Here is a 6,000-nt window from a genome sequence, read left to right as displayed (position 1 = left end):
TATTTAGCTATTCCTAACTATCTGTGATTGTAGCATTTGCATTTAGCACTGTTTTTCAACCCTATAAAATCAGACTTGTGACCTGTTTTTCACACCACACCAATCAAGAGCTTTTCTCTGTCCCATCATTTGGTCACAGAATGACAGCTTTCTCACTATGGGTTTGAAAGATATCTGTACAAAAATAGGATAGATCAAAAACATTACAAAATTGGGAATTTTGTAAGGTTTATTTATTTTAAACATCACTATTATAGTACAGGATCACTATTATAGGACAGGACACACACACACACACACACACACACACACACATACAGCTACAGAAAGGTATTCCTGAAGTTTTAAAACTCCTTCTCATTATATATTATATATATATATATATATATATATATATATATATATATATATGTATATACAAATAAAGAAAGAAAATTAAACTTTTCAAATGACAATAATTAAACTGCTTATGAAGACACAACAACACAACAGCTGTCGAAGTAATAAATGATAATCATGGGTGAATCAGACCCTAATGTTTGCAATGTTCTCATGAACTGTCTGGAGAATTATGTAATAGTTATAGATGTAAACTAGCCTGAATTACATCTTACCATGTCAAACCTAACATAAGTGAAATATGGTGTGACCCAAGGCTCTGTCTTAGGTCCTCCGTTATTCTCCTTGTACACTTACATACACTCTCTAAAGTCACTTTTAAAACATGCTGTTTGTTGAAATCATGCTCATATATAATTTTTTTAACAAAATGTATATATTTAAAACATAAAATTGGGAAACTTATCCTAATGTTCACCAGCTCCTGTGCCAGTTTCATATCCTATACTTACACTGAACCAAGCCACATTGGCTACAACTACTGCTTATACAACTATATGAGCTACTTAGTTTTGTGAGTAACTGGGATAGCAACACAAAACCTGTGGATTTCAATCCTGGACACGGTTACAGGGATTTCCCACTGTTCAATCATTATTTGCTCAAGAACTGCACAAACACATTTTCAGGTCACTCCAGTGGAATTTCCTCAAATTACTGCTAGACACCTTTTTACTAAGCATAAAAAAGAGATCAGCCATGTAATGAGCACACATTTAATTTATTTACTAAAATAATACATAACTGTCTTAGGATCCTGACAGACAATGTAATAAATAGCTTAAATAAATCATACATAATGGTTAATAAAAAAAGCAGAAAAAAGCTTGAAATGCTTGAGCTTCAGATTTTTTAAAATATATTTCTGAACACAGTTAGCTTTAACACTAACAATATATCACTAATTAAGATGTTAATATATAACCAATATAATCTCACATTTTATCTGTTTAGTTGGTTCCTTGTATCTAGTTTCTTTGCTGGATTTGTCCCTGCTCTTTTGTTACCGTAGTTATTTATTGGTTCATTAATTCTTCTCATCTTCTTCTCTTCAGCCCTCATTTTGTATATGTATTTATAGCCTTGTATTTCAGCTGCTGTTTCTTGATGGTTTGGTTTTCAGTTTCCCTGTGATCCTGTTCTCCTCAGACCGAGTGTATCTTTTGATTGTGCTTGTTTTGTTTTAATAAAAGAACTGCAAAAGATCCTTACAAACTGACTCGACAAAGCCCTGACATATACGTTATATTTATATAAACACATGTCTACACACACACACACACACACACACATATATATATATATATATATCACATTTACCCAAAATGTCTGTACTGTACTGTTTACAACATATATTTAGCATATTTTCTACATATATTTTGTCTGCGTACCCTTGTCACTATGGTGTTAATTTTTTTTAATTTACATATATAAACAAGCATACATATGCAAATATACATTTCCAGTTTGCCCTGTGGAGGGAAATATTTATTAATCATTTATTTAAAAGACGGAAGTACACTTGGACAGTTCCACTATAGAAACCTACTGTTATGTACAAAGGTGAAAGTTCATAGATAAATATGAGCACATACTAAAATAATAATCAAGAGTAATTAAGAAATATTCCATGCACTATAAGAAATAAACCCTTAGAAAATCAGAAACTGTACTACTCATTTTCTGCCTGGACACTTTATAATAATTTTACTTTTTACTGACATTTCCTTTAACCCTAAAGCGCAACACAGTGCAATTATTAATTTTAAATATGGGTAAATCTCCTGTCAAAAATCAATATGAAAAATTCATATTAACACGGTACATTGGACCTAGTTTTACTTTTCTAAGAGTGTAGTAGTTATACAAAATGATAAAAGTAATATGCTTAGTGACAAGCTCAGTAGCTCTCCGTTAGTCTTCATTATTCTCTTATGTGCTTTAATATTACTGTTAACTAATTGCTGTGGTATGTTGATATTTTCTACCTAATACTGACTGTGAACAATGTGACTGTGATTATTAGTCAGATTCATGTTCAAGCGTGCTCTGTTTTGTCTGTCTAAGGGTGCCTTGCGGTGCCAGGTACTGTGCTTACATTAGATAGTATTGTTTGCTTATCCCCTTCTCCACCCATGTGATCTTTCACTTCTCCATCTGCTGACGCCGTGATAGGATGCCATTTAGAAGCGACGGCGAGAGAGGAACAGCAGTGCTGGGTTATTACCTGCAGACTTTAGACTCTGGCTTTGACACAAAGATGTGATGGGGAGTATCAGAACAATAATTACATAATGTATTTGTAAGAATTAATGCCACAATCCACAACATTTCAACATTCATTGTGAGCGGTGTTTCACTTACATAAGCAGAATTATGTGTTTCTCAATCGAACTGCATCCAGAGGACTGAGTTACAGATGCTAATACAAGCTTTGTTGTTCTTGCTTAATATGAGTCCGTTTGACCGTTCGGCTGAGCTGCCCTCTGTCCACAGGGCCAGGAGCATGTCAGCAGTCCCACAGGAAGTGACACGGTGCATTTGTCTATAATGGACAGGAAGGAATCCCCAGCTTTTTTGCCTACATTGGCTTTGGCACTCAAAAAAGTTTTTCATTGACTTTATTTACTTTTTATATGCCCTTACTTAAACATACACTTCCTACAGAAAATAATATACCGTAAGAGAATATAGTTTTCATTCAGATTTATTCAGACTTGATTGCATGTTTATTGCCATTAAAATAGTTACTTCCTATCTTGAAAATATGGTTAAAGTACTGCTGAATGTACTAACAAGCATTTATGATGAACTAAAATATGCTTTAATTTCATTTCTATTGAAACTTGTGGTGTGTCTCCTATTTCGATGTATTTGTAACACTACAGTTAAAATGATTTTAAAGCACTTTTATGTTAGTCAACACATTAAAATGCATGACAAAAGATTATTGGTCACACTTTCTTTTAAGGTCTACTTCTTGCTATTAACAAACCATTAACTATGATTTGTGTTATATAATAAACTCCTAATTTGCTGCTTATTAATAGTTAGTTTGGTAGTTGTTAAGTTTAGGTATTGGGTAGCATTAGGGATGTAGAATATGGTCAGGCAGAATATGTATATAAGGACTAATAAACAGCCAATATATTAACTTTTATTTATAACTTTGAATTTCTGGATAAATAAAGACATATATATACAAGGAATGAAGATAACTGTTAATTTTTTTTTAACGGGAGAACTGATGTGAATTTGTTGTGAGAGAAGCAGGTTCTAATGCCAAATATTGTAGTTGCTTATTAACTTTTTGAATGAATGCTTTGTTGAATTCATCCTGGCAGTGATCTAACCAGCGGTCAATACGTTTGTGAAATGTTTTGCCTGTGAGTGCTTTTTTTCACTGACCGCATGTTGTGCTGGATGAAGTAGAGGAGACCGAAGGAAAGATTTATCAGCTCATATCCTGGTCACAGTAAGATGTATTGTCTACACACTTTTGTGTATGACCGCCCCCTCTCTCCGTCTCTCGTCCTGTATCTGTTACAGAACAAAGGTGCTATTTTCTGTCTGGATGGTTGCTGTGGTAACGGCAGGCCCAGGCGAGAGGGGCCGTATCATACCGTAATCCCCCCATGTGAATGCAAGCTTTGGCCTCGTGCAGGTGAGCACATTACACCATCAGAGCCTCTTGCAAATTTCAAGCACTCAATGATTTTCAGACAAGCATGAATATAATTATCCATAATTAGCCATTACTGGTAAATGAAGAGTTTACTTATAGCATGACTCTGAACATGGCGGAAGGAAATGTATTTTAGCATCAGAAACAGAGAAGTGAGAAAAGATGTTTACAGGAAAGATGGGAGGGAGAAATCTCATGAACTAACCACGCAGAGAGTTTTGTTTACTAAAGCGTAAACAGCTTAGAGTGGAAAAATGTACATTTTAAAGCCCTTGAGAAGAGAAACACTGCGTTTACTTCAGTTCGGCCCAGCTTTACTGTGTTTATAAACCTTCAGAAGAGCCTGAACATAGTTAACCTCTCACCCAAACAAAACTCAAGCTAAAAATGACCCGTTAAAATGCTTATCGGGCACACTTCAGAGTACATGACTGTATATTATCTGCTGTATTTAATAATAGTACGCTCACATCCGATGTTACTTAATAAGCTAGTTCAGAATAAACTAGTTCCCACATGTGTGTTTGAACTGTCCCAGTGGCTACTTCCAAATTAAAATGTTAACACAGATCACTAAGATGTCACTGAGCATAAACTGTGCCTGCTGATGGCATAGATTATATTAATAATATAATTATTATAGCAGTTTGCACAGGCAGGTGGTTCATTTTTACTCTTTACAGAACTATAAGCTGCATCTGCTCTCACCAGATTCAGAATCTTGACAACTGATGCAGCAACTGAATGAGTCAAGTGTGGACATCCATTAAAATCAGCACCGAACTGACTGTGCCTGTGAATGTGGAAACAGCGGACTGTAGGATAGTCAGACAACAGCAGTGACGGACGGGTGTGTCACAATCCTCAAGCCAAGTGCATGTCATAGGTGTCTTTAAATTAAGCTGAACTCAGATGCTGCCCTTTAGAATATGTAGAACATATGGAATAACTGCTGGGAATTTACTGCTGTAAAACCAACGGGACTGCTGATTATATTAGTGCTTTTATTGGATTTTAATTACAACTATTATTATTATTATTAAATCTATTGTTTGCCCCTTTTATCCATGAAAGAATACCTGCTTGATAATTATGCAGGCATTATAGTCCTCGTTAACTATAACATATCAATAAATTATTGCATACTAAATAGCAGTTCTCAAGATTGATGGGGTTTGGAATTGGTAAAATGTGACCCTGGATCACAAAATCAGTCATAAGGGTCAAATTTTTGAAATTGAGATTTATACATCATCTGGAAGCTGAATAAATAAGCTTTCCATTGATGTATGGTTTCAAAAAAATCTAAATATTGAGAAAATCACCTTTAAAATTCAGATGAAGTTCTTAGCAATGCATATTACTAATCTAAAATGAAGTTTTGATATATTTACAGTAAGACATTTACAAAATATCTTCACGGAACATGATCTTTACTTAATATCATAATGATTTTTGATAATTTGGACCCATGCAATGTATTTTTGGCTATTACTACAAATATACCTCAGCGACTTAAGACTGGTTCTGTGCTCCAGGGTCAAAAATGTGCTTGGAAAGACAAAATGATCAGAACATGGACTTGCCTAATAATTATGCACTCACTGTATATATGATTGTCTTATTCCTAGAACTGCTGTTAAATATTCTTTATGTGCTTTTAGAGGCATGCTCATATGACTGACTGAAGATTCATTATGTAATTTTTAATTGGTTATTAATGGTTTTTCTTAGTAAGTTCCACATTCAAACTTGTATTTTTCTGTTTTTATTTTGTTAATGTGAACAACAAAGCAAGTAAGTCTTTAAAAGCTGTGGTATGAATATCTTTCAGATGAGATGAATGCATTGATTCAAATAGATGAAAGACTGTTTTTTTCTTTCCTCTCGTGTCACTGGGCATTAAAGTCTGAAGC

This window comes from Barbus barbus (genome assembly GCF_936440315.1).
Source record: "Barbus barbus genome assembly, chromosome: 9".
Lineage (NCBI taxonomy): Eukaryota > Metazoa > Chordata > Actinopteri > Cypriniformes > Cyprinidae > Barbus > Barbus barbus.
This window is presented reverse-complemented; position numbering follows the sequence as displayed.